At 41.3% G+C, this 13,255-nt stretch overlaps 1 long non-coding RNA gene across 8 annotated transcripts; it reads left to right on the top strand.

Moving 5' to 3' along the window:
• The first annotated feature begins 3,867 nt into the window (after nt 1–3,867).
• Nucleotides 3,868–12,594, top strand: LOC103647891 (uncharacterized). Of its 8 annotated transcripts, none has more exons than XR_004856479.1 (7): nt 3,868–4,962; nt 5,037–5,503; nt 5,582–5,892; nt 10,365–10,525; nt 10,634–10,738; nt 10,976–11,117; nt 12,128–12,593. It is a non-coding gene; the product is annotated as an uncharacterized lncRNA (long non-coding RNA). The 8 variants fall into 8 exon arrangements; XR_004856478.1 differs by having other exon boundaries at nt 10,365–10,541; XR_004856477.1 differs by having other exon boundaries at nt 10,365–10,738; nt 12,128–12,594.
• The last annotated feature ends 661 nt before the right edge of the window (nt 12,595–13,255 follow it).

The following is a 13,255-nucleotide window of genomic DNA, read 5'->3' as shown; positions in this document are numbered from 1 at the left end:
TGCGAGTATACCGAGAGGTTATTCTGAGAAGATTTTCACTAAGTTGTTGGTGTGAAACTATTGTGTGTTCCCGTCGAACCACTTTGCTCATCCTGTCTAGGACCTTTATGCTTATGTTGCATACATCTCTCAGAATTGTAAATACTCATGGTCGCTGAATTGACTCGAGATAGTCCCTTCACGAGTATGGTATACATTATAAGTCAAATGATAACGGTCAGTCCTGAATGGACATATAACTGGGGTTTTGTAGTAGAACTATAATGGATTCTACTCTTTGACATGCTTACCGTAATCTATCTCTGATCTACCAGAAGTAAGAAGAGTAGAAAATAGCCATGAAATCCCACATCACCATAGAGCTTAAGCGAAATTGGGCATTAATCTGTCACTGGCCCTTGGCACCGAAAGATCCATAATTCTTGACCACTAAGTTGTTGGTGTTGGTAATTTGTGATAGAAATATGAAGATATTGTAGAGACCTATTGTATCCTCTCTACTCCTGATGATTTCTTCGTATGAGAGCAGTATTATCTGTTGTTAAGGTCTGGTCCCAGATGGATACCGATCTTGTTTCGTTCTTGCCAAGCAGATATCATCATTTGCTTTATCAAAAGCTAGTTATATGGTGATTTTTCCTAGATAAAACGATTTTTTGGCCTTGTATGTTCTATTTCAAAGCTTCTCTTTTTGCTGAACAATGAAGAGATCGAAATAATGCTTTATAGAACAAATTGGTGTATAATATGAGGAGAAAAGTTTGCCTTTTGGCAGCTTACACAACAAATATTTGACTATTGGTATAAATTCTCTCTCAAAATTATAGTACCTAAAAATGTTGCATAAATCGATACCCAATTTCAGAACGGTATGAGTAATTGGGTAAACCATGGGCAATAATAAAACGAGCTGGACTATACATCTCTGCATATAAAAGTCCCTGCTTGGCAGCATTGGCATGATGTCGTGCACTTTAGTACCAATATAAACACACATTTTTCCTATGTGCCTCAAAGCACAATGCAACCAGTGAATGTCCTTGTGAGCGCTAGACCCTGATGGTCATTTTACTTGTTGATCTGAAGTCAACTAATAGCTCCAAACGACGAATAATATGCATGAGCCCCTGAAGGACCCTGATGGATAAAATAGTGTTGCACATATCAGTCTAAATCTTAATGATTGACTATGCATTTGGTAGTAATAACAATAAGTTTGCGGAATTGTAACCTGAAGCAACTTGTTGTTGTGTGTCTCGCTGGATGTTGAGACTAACCCTTCATGTTGAAGGAAAAAGATGTAGTATTCATGCCACTACATTAATCTAAGTCCAATGCTCATTGCATAAAACCCTTATCTGTAATGTGCGTAAGATTTCCCAAATAAATCACCACAATAGCATACATTGGCCACAACTAGATGATTGTGGTTGGCGATTTTATTTGTATGCTTTTAGAACATCTCGGCATTAGGGGGAGGAATGCCCATATAGTGTAATGCCTCAATATTCTATTAAACGCACAAAAGTCAAACTGAATATGTCGTTCGGTGTGTACTCCTGTGTATATGGAGTTTGCCAGAAATCGTTGAGGAGTAACCATATTGGTCTGAATGCTTCTACCTGATGTAGATGTGGATATACCCGGGATTAATATCATATCCACATTTGACTTATTAGCATTTGATCTATTCTCGGGGACGCCTGCGAATATGATCCATCAACCTTAGTCAAAGCATATGTTTCTGATTGCAGATTCACGTGGTCTGTGATAACTCTCCTCCGATTAATTCACCCTGATGGTGATTTGCCTCACAAAGAGGTTCATCTTGATGATGAAATTCCTAGCAATGCGCGCAATATCATTATGCTGGGAATACAGAACAATGAATCTTTTGTTTTGGGAAATAACAGAGATCATTATTAAATGTGGGAGACAAATATGTCGACACCTATCTTGCCCCTCTAGATTGCAAATGGATCCAAAACAAAGTCCTAGGCATGAGTGCTTTAAGCTCTCTTATCGGGTCATTGATAAATGCAATCGAGGCTGAACCAATAATCGCAAAATGAAAGTCACGAGCTTGAAGTTCGGACATTTATGGGCACTATTGAAATAATGTGTGGTGAATGCGATGGTTCAAGTGGTCTTGTGAGAGACCCATCCCACGTATGTGTTGAATAAACATTGTTCCGCTATGTAATATATCTGGCAAATGCATTGAATTAAAATATGCAGTTAATAGGATTCTGAAGATCCGTCATGAGATCCTAGGAGGACTCATATATTTGAATTATAAATATGCAACATATAAATCTCATACCGAATAATACATTCCTGATGAATGATCACTCTCCTATGTAGGGAGAATATCTCGTAGTTGAGACTATCGTTCCTAGATGGAACCTATCCAGAAGAAACAAAGTCTGTGTTGAACACCAAAGTTTGATAATCCCTATAAAGGGATAAAGACCCATACAGACCCGAAAAGGAATAAGATGAGGTACCAAAGGACTTGAAGTTCACCGAATAAGCACATGTGCATTCCATGAGTTTTACTCATGGTAATTTCCACTAGATGTGGAATTACGGTATCCTCTAAAGCCCTGATGGCAGAAACCTATAAGGTTTAGGTGTTACTGGCAAAATATCCCCATTATGCCAGAATGACAGACTATAACGATGTATCTGATCGATGAAAAATCTCTGATGGATTACGATCTTAGATGGACTTTTGTTACACCATCATAGATGTTGCAATGGATGAACGCCTCGAGCGATGTGTCATATTTAGAATATGTACTATTGCAACTATATTATCCCCTAAGTCCTATTGAAGGACATGTTATTTGCTTTGCACAACTATGTATAAATTGTGGTGTAAGATAGAAAATGATAGCACCCCAACCTCATTCATTCTCGTTATTCCAGATGAACAATGAGACATATATCTTGAAGAATATGCTTGAGTTATGAGGGATAAAGACTTTGACAGATGTCATCGTCAGGGGGAGCGAATGCTTATATTGATCACAACCGTGAGACAATAAATGTCATATTCTATGCCCTGAAGGCGTGAGCTTGATGATCAATATGTGAACCTTTATGGAACTTTCTATCAAATATATAGATCTAGTCGATCGAACACCATCAATCAAAGTGGCTTATTTGTATTGATACGTGCACTTACCTCGTATATCCTAGAAGTGAGTAGAGGTAAAGTTTCTGAAATAGTCCTTGCAAGGATATGCAATTCGTTTGCTAAATCTTTATGTGCATATACTTCTAGAAGAAGATGTTTTGCCTTATTGATACGGTTTTGCAAGGATCAGGAGGAGCACATTTCTAAAAGTTAGCCCTTGTAGAAGATTCGATAGAATCTAGATCTCAGAGGATCGAAATCTGTCCCGATGACAGCTGTTGTACTCTTTTTCCCTTTGTGAGTTTTCTCGAAGTTTCTCACATGAGGTTTTTAACGAGGCAACAAAGTGCAAATGCAATTTGTATCACCATGCTCTCTTTCTCCATATTTTTCCCACTGGGTTTTTCGGAGTTTTAACGAGGCATGTGTTGGTCGCGGTATTCGCCCAAGGGGGAGTGTTAAGTAACCCTAGTTAGGGTTATGTGGGCAAATATCTGCTTTGCCCCTGAGGGGTCTCACATCTCTATATAAGGAACCTGTACACCCCTTCATATTACAGAGATCAGAAAGAGGCTAGAGGCCCAACCCTATATCCAGTGTCTCGTGTATTTCCTCTGTCGTGCTTATGGAAAGGGAGACGAGTTCTCTACATCTTCTTGCGCCTCTACTGCTGACGGGAGGGAATGAAGCGGATCTGGTGATCCGTGGTAACGTAGTTCTCAACAATGACAACCTTCACCTTCGGGTCCCACGAGCTGCGCCTCCTCTGCCTCCGTGCCGCTTCCAGTTAGTGCTTCTTGCTCGTCATAGGCTTCTTTCCTTTGAGATTAATGGATTTGTGTTCCGGAAAATGGGTGATGCAGTTGTTTTTCTGGTAAATTGTTACTTTCTTGAACTAGGGTGCTTGTAAATTTTCAGCTTCGAGAGTTTTGCACTCAACCATTCATTATTACAAAAAATTCAGCCTCCGGCTGATGAAGAGGAACTGAGGATTTAGTACAAAGGGTACTGGGGAGTGGGGACCTAGCATAAGGATCGCCGGGCATGGTTGATTGAATGCAGTATTTTACTGCTCAATATGTTCGCTTTTTTTTATATCGCTACCTGCAACACAAGTGTTCTCTTTGATCCTGCAGTGCTTGTACAGTGGATGCAGTTATCGGTGATAAATTCTGTGCTTGCTCTTTCATTTGCTGAATCAGCTGTTACTGGAGTCTGTAGTATGTGTGTGCTTCATGCCTTGCTGCCTTGTTTTACTAGATGCAGTGGCGCTCCAGATTGTTGTGACAGGTGTTTTTGTTCATTTTCTTATTTTGGCCTTATAGCAGCAACACTGGATGTTCATTACACATTCATGTGACATAGGACCACTTTTGCCTTATCTTATATGAGAATCTTTCCTGTCATTCTAGTTCCTCGTGACCAAACAAATGAAGGGCCTTGTTATAAATTCTTGTCACTAGATGACTGTTATGTCTTATTCAATCCCTTCATGTTGTCTTTTATAGCCAACTGTCAACATAAAGATAAATATTGGCTTCTAAAGTTCTGTACCACCAGTTCTGTGATGATATGGATGATTTTATTTAAGCCTCAATGCCACAGCATTAGTTCTGTTGGTGGATTCCTCACAGTATGCCTGTTCCTATTGAGATCTTGCCATGTCAGCGACACTTACAGGCATTTTAATGATTGGTGCAGCTTATTTTGATCCTACTGAACAGTTAGTGTGTCCAGGGGCAGTCCTGATGAACAACTACCTACTCAACACCCTGAAATTGTTAAGGGATGTTCAGTAATTGAGCTAGGATCTGGGATTGGTGAGAGAATTCATTGCCAGGCTCACTCCAGTCTTTGGTTGTATGAAAGCTGACTATATTATGACTTGCTGTAGGCATTACTGGCATATTGTGCAGCCGTTTCTGCAAGGAGGTTGTCTTGACTGATCACAATGATGAAGTTCTGGAGGCAAGGTTAAATTGTTTAGGAATTCATTCACTGATACCTCAGCTTCACTTTCATATAGGAATTATAGAACAAAGTACCATTGAGACTTTTGCTTTAGTTTTAGCCATTTTGTATATATAGGTAAATGCATACAGTTTACAACAGATAGAAAAGGACATTTGGCAATCTGTATGGCAATAGTCGCTGCGTACCTTTCTGTCCACTGTACTGTCTATGTCTTGAATGAAGCGCCAGAAGAGTGGTAAATCATAAATGATGCAGTTACCTTTTATACTCGCATCATTCCTTATTATTCAATTCAAGTGCCGCACATATTTATAGTGAATATAATAACTTCACAGATTATAAGGGAAAATATAGAGTTGCAGTCATGTTCTGAGAATGCACATGCAGGTTAGAGGATTGCCACCCCTTAACTTCTACATTCAAATATGTTTGATAATGAGATCTATAATTGTAGTTCTATTGCAGTGTTGACATCCGAGAAACTAGAGTGGGGAAACTCAGATCATTTAAGCGGTATTATTGAAAAACGTCCTGGTGGATTTGATCTTGATCCTTGAAATTTCCATACTTAACTGTTTTTTTATTTTATTTTAAGGCTCTGGCCTTTGTCTTCTATTCATTTGTTATATAGCAATCCTTGCAGCTTGTGGACCTTGACTCGCAGAAAGCTTCCAACAATCTAGCATTTCCTGCCTCTTTGATACTCCAGAGAGGATTTTTCGTATTCAAGCTGGTAAATGCAAATTCATATTGGCTTATGTATCCCGAACTAAAGTGTATGTATTTTCGTCCTCCCATTTTTATTCGAACAGATGAGTTGTCTTTTTTTTACACGTAAAAATTGTCAGCAAATACTGTTTACCATACTTTCCATGAGTTAGGATTTGTGGCCTTTTCATGACCCTGTGGGTGAGATTTTCGGTTATTAAATAAATATTTTGGGGGAGGCTTTCCCCAGGAGTCCTTAAGACAGCGTTTTGAACCACTTAACAGAAAAAGGTAGCTGAGATGAGAATACCCATTTGTAAAAAATTTCAGGCTATGCATCAGTTAGATTAGAAAGTTGTAATCTGTACATGTCCCTGAGTACCTCAGAGAAAAAAGGCAGGGAGAAGTACATAGCATCTCCAACTAACTGAGACATTATATGAATCTATAAACCATGGATCTCATGGATCTAAACATTGAAGAGGTTTGTACTTTGTAGCCAAATTTTTACTTACGAATGGCATATACAGTCGCAGAAGTCCTTGTGGTTCACAGGCAAACAATTCGTATGTCACCCATTCCTTTGTCAGCGTGTTTGTCAGAGATATTATGCAATTGTTTGTCTATATTGTACTTGTAACAAACTCGGGTATTATTTGACATTACTCAAGGAAGCCGAAAAGCATGGAATGTGTCTTGAAGAAGTGAATGGAACGAGAACAACCATCTCAAATCTTGGAGGAGTCATATTTGACATTACCCTGAAATGACACTCTGACCTTTGACTCGCCTTTGTCAAAATGCTTGGGTGGTTATTTGTCAAAATGCGGGTAATTCGAAGTTCCGCATTATGGTGAGCTGGAGATGTGGCAGTTGTATTGTATCTCTGTAGAGGAGGAAGCACTCACTACCTCGCTGTCACAGTAAGAACACTACCCAGTGATGGTTTTTGATTGATATGCCGATTTGGTGTGGCCTTCTACTGTTTGACCACTTCATCCTTTTAGCTAATATAAGATATAACAATCGTCAATTCACTAGCAGTGATGTTACAACTTTCTCAGACTATCTATCGGTGAGATGACCAGACTCTGGAAGTTGTGGCAAAGAGTTGCCGAAAGCAGCGGCATCATGTATGAGTTGCAGATGCTCGTCTGAATTCTGAAAAAGGCTCTGGATTACCATGAGCTCGTGCTTGATGCAGTACCATGTTACATGTAAAACACTAATCGAACAGAAACCATCAGCAACCCACCAATTTTCCGCCTTGTTCTCTAGCCTGTTCTTGGTTCTTTGCTACATCGATCTGTAAGCTTGCCGAGACAGCTTGTCAAGACCTCCCTGACGCAACCTTGTCACTTGGGCGTCGGGACACAGTTTTATCGGCTTTCCTGGACGCAGCCTGAAACCAGATGGACATGTTCTGTATGGATCAGAGCTGTCAGTGATGCATGCATTGCAGTGCTTTAGCTGCAGTTTGAACAGGCCTGAACAACGTCGAAATTTATGGAGCGATGATGCAAGGTCTATATCCCGGAACTGCCAGGTGTTGTTGACACATAACTCTAGTGTTCATGATCATCGGGAATAACATACCACTAGGTTGGTATTACTAGATCTCATAATAAAATACGAAAATCAAGTATAAACCCGTTCCATCAAACACAGATAATTTTTTATTGATGTCAGTAGTTCGGGAGTCATGTTAGAGACCGTGTAATGTTTCAGTGGACGTAGGGCGTCAATAATAATACGAGTAGCTAGCTCATAGCAAATTTTATTCAGCAAGAATAAGAGACACACACAGATAAAACTATGCAATGTAATTTTGGGTTTAGTTTGTTCTAGTGTGACCGACAGTGCCTCTTACTATGAGGTTCACTGAACATAGAATTGTGCTTTTCAGGATCATACAAGAAAAGGCATCATGGCTGATTAGTTTCTTTTAGCCTCTCCTTTTTTCCAGCGCATCCGATGCTGGGAGGGTGAGGTCAGAGGAAGGAGGATGCCAAGAAAGAGGGATGCATCCATCCAAGCAACTGAAAGGAGGAGGGAAAAAGTGTGCACAAAAAGAAGAGCAAAATTTACTGGAGGGTACTGAGCCTAAAAAGCAAAAGTGAAATGAAAAAAAAGAGGAAGGAAGCAACCGTGAGGTCTCTCATCTTCACCACACACCAGTTGGGTGCCATGGCAAGCAAACAGCCTTCTGCAGCTGCAGCATCGAATTCCATTCCATTGCATTGCATAGTAGGGTTTCAGGTTCCTTCCATTGTTTACTCGCTTTCCATGTCTGGCTGCAGAGATTCCCTTGCGAAAAGCCCAAAACATGTTGCATATAAACACATAGAGAGAGGTTGATTGGTTGGGCAATGATTGGGTGCATACATGAGAGAAGAATTCCATGCCATTACATTATGCAAGGCACATGCCTGCCTCCATAAGACCATAGCAAACATGCATGTTGTTTAGGGTGCAGCACAGTTCTTGCCTGATGATAACAAAGCCATTATCCATGCAATGCATTGTTACGTTGCACGCAGAGTTGTCTCGCCCAATGGCCACACAGCCTCCTCTTACCTTGGGATAACATATACAGGCACATAGAATCCCTGCCTGTACGTACACGCAGTAGCCAGCTACTAGTAGAAGTATGCACCAAACTCTGCTGCCCAAATACCAACTGATTGATCTGACCTGATCAACGACACAGGCGAGATCTTTTGGTTGCTTGTCAATTTATGAGATGTATTAATAACAGGTGACTGGATGAGGTGCCGGTGACACCATCCCTGCTGTTCTATCAGCTCCAGCCCAGCCCAGGCCACCACAACGCATACTTTTTTTGCAGGTGAGGTCGGCATGGACAAAATCCAACTGGCCCCGGCCGGCTCGCCGGCGCCGGCGGCCCGCCGGTTGGTCAAAAAGGCTGATAGGCTCGGTCTTTGCTCCTGTATCAGTGCCCTCTGGATGGAAAAGTTGGGAGGCATAGACAAATAATTCGGAAAAGATGATTGGAGGAACTGGAAATTTTGTATGATTCGGATGTAAGCTGTTGTTGGAGGTGGTAGTGGCATGACATGGACGCCACAGTGATGATAAACTTGTGACCTCACACTGCCGACCTGTGGGGCTCAAACAATATACAAGTACCTGAAAATTGTTTTTTTTTCTTTGCCGTTTGTTGTGGCAGAAACTGCACTAATTGCTGTGCTTAAGCTTAACAGCGCAACTAACAAAGCCACTGAATTTCAAGATAGAGTTTGACATGGCGGCAGCCGGCATGAGGTTACTTTCCTAGTTCTGGGCAGTTTGGTAGTCACCAGTGAGTGCAGTGCTCAACTCAACCATCGGCAGTGGCCAGCTTGCAAATAAAATATAACAGGTCAATGGGTTGAGTTGTTGTAGCATGCATGTTTAGGACTGGCTGGAGGAACTTAAAAAGCTTCTTCAATTCGTCACTTGAATGGGTCCCCAGTGCAAGTTCATATGAGCTGTCCCGCCCTATGTATGCGTAGTTGCGTACATGTCCAACAGAATGGACAGCTACCATGCTTCCTCTGTGTCTGTGATGAAGTACCCTAGTTGTACAGCTACAACACCGAAAAGAAAGATTTTCTTTTTAGGGAGTGTTTGGTTTGTAGGGACTAATATTTAGTCCCTTCATTTTATTCCATTTTAGTATATAAATTGACAAATATAGAAACTAAAATAGAGTTTTAGTTTCTATATTTGATAATTTTGTAACTAAAGTGGAATAAAATGTAGGGACTAAAAATTAGTCTCTAGAAACCAAACACCCCCTTAGTAGAGAAAAGCTACAGGTAGATTGCTAGGTCGTCTGAACTGGGATTTTAATGCATGGTCATGCATGCAGCATGCTTCTCTCTCTTGTTTAATCTACACATGGGTTAGCCCATTGGTTGGTAGTAAAGATTGTTATTAGCTGTTTAACGCGTTTTATGGTAGTAAGGTAGTGTAGAGACATTGACTCTCAAACTGTATCGCACATAGTATGTGGCTGTGAAGACCAAATATCAAATTATATGTCATCAGCTACTGCTAGTCACTGGACTCCATCAGTTAGTTGCAAGTTGCAACCAGTTTTGCATATCAGTGGAAATTCATTCACTACTTGCAGGCCTTCAAAAGAGAGAAATTTGCTAAACTGTAGTGCCACAGTTTTTAATTACTCACTCAGTTCTAAAATAATAGTCGTTTTAGAGAATTAGTGGGTTCATGCAATTTTCGATGCATGTGCCTAAATTCATCATCATTCATTTGAATATAGACATGGAAACCAAAAGCTAAAACGACTACTATTTTAGAACGGATGGAATATATATTACAGCCAGTACTTTCACATTGGAGATGACATTTACAATTAAAAATACATTGAATAGCTTCTGGTCTACTGAAAGGGAGTGGGTAGCTTTCTACTCTAGAATGTCATCTGCTTTGTGCAAGGAACCACTAGCACATAATTTTGCTGCATGCTTGCTTCCTGTTTGGACCATCTAACAACTGTTTTTTTCTCCTACAGAAAATGAAAATGAAAGCAGGTAATGTCACACAGATGGTGATAGGTATTGAAATAGTTGCAACCAAAGGCAAAGGAGGACCTTATGTGTAATCGAGAAGGATTGCATGGCTCATCTGCAAAAGGGATTAATTGCAATGTGATGGAAGTAGCCCTTGGTCCATGTTAGCCCATGTTCCTGTATATCTTTATTATATCCTTGGCCAACTACCTTGTTTTCTGAAAGGGGGAGAGGGGATATCCTTTCCTGACACCTTTGCTTCTCTTGCAAGGTCTTTCATACGGTAGAAAAAAATCTATACTGAAAACAGTGGCGGAGCACCCGTTATGGCTAACTATGGCTTGAGCAATACCTAAAAATCATGTTTGGTGTAATGGTAAGTTCAACTGCCTTCAATCAAAGGGTTCCAGGTTCGAGTTCTATGTGTTGCATCATGTTTTTCTTTTTTGTGTCCTTCTTCAGCTATACCTCATTATTATTTTGTCCTCCGCCACTGACTGAAAATACATACTATACATAGGTGTTCATGTTTTTCTTTTTTTTGTCCTTCTTCAGCTATACCTCATTATTATTTTGTCCTCCGCCACTGACTGAAAATACATACTATACATAGGTGTGACAAAATTGAGAGGAATTACAGATACATGCAAGCAAAATGATAGCAGCCGCAGATGCAAGTCTCCTGCCGCGCTATTCAAACAAAAATGTTATGAAAGCTGAAGGGATGGGAAGCACCATTGCAGGGTTTCCAAAAGGTTTCATAATACTCCCTCTGTAACTAAATAAATCAACTTTTAGAGCTGTCTTAAGTCAAACTTTCTTTATATTTAACCATTCATAAATATTTATAACACCAAGCAAGCACACTATAACTTCTCTCTTACGACTCTGTTCAAAGTGTGGTAAGAAGTGATCAATTTTAAGCTAGCTCTTTTGCTCCTATACTATATACGTGGAACTAAACTTTCCACCGTATCCGGCCCAAGCCTTCCAGCCACGGGCCTCCGCTTCGCTCGCCAACTTGGTCGTCTTCTTCAGAATTTGGATCACAAACTCAACAGTAGCCTGCTACGTGAGGGTCGATGACGGGCGAGCGGTCGGACGGTCAAGGGAGAGGAAGCTCGGTGACGGGAGGCTCAGCGATGGGAGGAGCCACGCCTGGAGCTCGAGCCCTCCAACGTGCATCTCCTCCTCGGCGTGCTCCGTTAGCGCGCGCGATCAGTCTCTGGAAAGGGCTCTGCAGGCAACTTGGGGGAGGGAAGGAGGAGAGGGCGGTGGCCAGGATGGGGGCCGCCCCTGGGAGTGATGGAGGAGCTTCCCAGGGACGGCGGGGTGGAAGCCGGTGGTGACCGGGTTTGGTTAGGAGTTCGCAGGAAGGAGAGGAAGTGAACGCCTCTGATACCATGTAAGATTGTGAACTGCTTGATTTATTGCATAGCAGATAAGGTACATATATATAGACTTAGAACTCTAACGCTAATGGACCAGCAACCCAAAAGTGGTGCTGGCCCACACACACAGAGAGAGCACACACAGTCTAATACTGAGCAATACTATACCTTGGACCGTGCCAAATTGATATCTTATGATCAGCTGGACCAAGGATCAATGCAGAGTGTAAAACAAGAACAAAAGTCATGAATTTTTGTGTACGTAGCTTCTAGCGCACTACTGCTACATATGTATATGTATGTCTGTAGTACTGATATAGTTGTTCTCTTCATTTCCTAACAACTGAATTGTCCACGAAATATGCCTCTTTCAGTTTCCAGTCGGCAATTCCGAGGTGGATGTCCAGAAATAAAGTGCATTGTGGCAAATTGATGGAGCAATTTGGTTGAGCAGTTAGTGGGTGATGAAAGCAATGTTGGTAGTTATATATACTTATCTGGTTGCTTGTTTTGTTTACAGCAAGAGAGGGGCCCTATTTGCTTGGCTCATTTGGGATTCGGTGAATGTGGTGCCACAGTGCCCCATGCCAGCAATGGCAACAAGCACCTAGCTCCTCACTTGTTTCAGTTATCCATGTAACTCCATTGATTTCTAGTGCCTGATCGGATGTGCAGCTAGTAATTATACAGTACTTGCACATGCTATCGAGCAAAACAAAATTCGGGAAACTGTCAGGTAGCAGCATGAAAGTTTGAATGCCATGGGCTGACGGTGCTGGTTGGATGGACCGAAACCTGAAATTAAGCAGGTGGCAACCCTAGTCCCAACATGCATATAATACTGACTCCAACCTCTTTTTTTTATGCGAGTGTGCAGTGCAGCAGAGAGGACAATGGGATTGGACAATTCCATTGAACCTGCCTGTTCCTTCTTTTTGTTTGGAGGTGAAGCTGAAGCACTGGCACTGCTATACAATCAAATGAGTGGAGAGAATGTACTAGTAGCACACTGTTTCATAGGACGATTAGAAGTCCTTAATCTGACAGTGTCTGAGTTAAAAGCTGATTATTGCATCTGTTATAGATTTCAAAATAAATTATTCCACTGTATAAAACTGATAAGCTAGTAAAAAAAACTGAATTTCTTATCGTGCACATCACTGTGATGGCCCATGCATGAAGACGATAGCTGCACGCAAAGCAAACAAACACCACAGGAGTTATCGAAAACGTGGCTCAGTGGTTGTTAATCCGTCTGACGTCTGGAGAAGTTTATACAAATCTTCCAAATTTTTACCTGCCTCGTTAGCAAAATCTGAGGAACCGGTAGTCTCTAGTGTCTAGTAAAAAGATGGCAGCTTCCTCAGTCAAAGACTCTGACGATTACAGTGACAGGAGAAGGCGGCCAGGTCAGATCTAAAGAAGAAGAAGAAAAGAGCGAATCGGAGATCCCAAACCCATGTCTCCCAACTTGCCTCGCGGAGGCGGAGGCGGGGGCGATG

This window comes from Zea mays, chromosome 2, assembly GCF_902167145.1.
Source record: "Zea mays cultivar B73 chromosome 2, Zm-B73-REFERENCE-NAM-5.0, whole genome shotgun sequence".
Taxonomy (NCBI): domain Eukaryota; kingdom Viridiplantae; phylum Streptophyta; class Magnoliopsida; order Poales; family Poaceae; genus Zea; species Zea mays.
The sequence above is the reverse complement of the archived record's forward strand: the minus strand, read 5'-3'. Positions and strand labels throughout refer to the sequence as shown.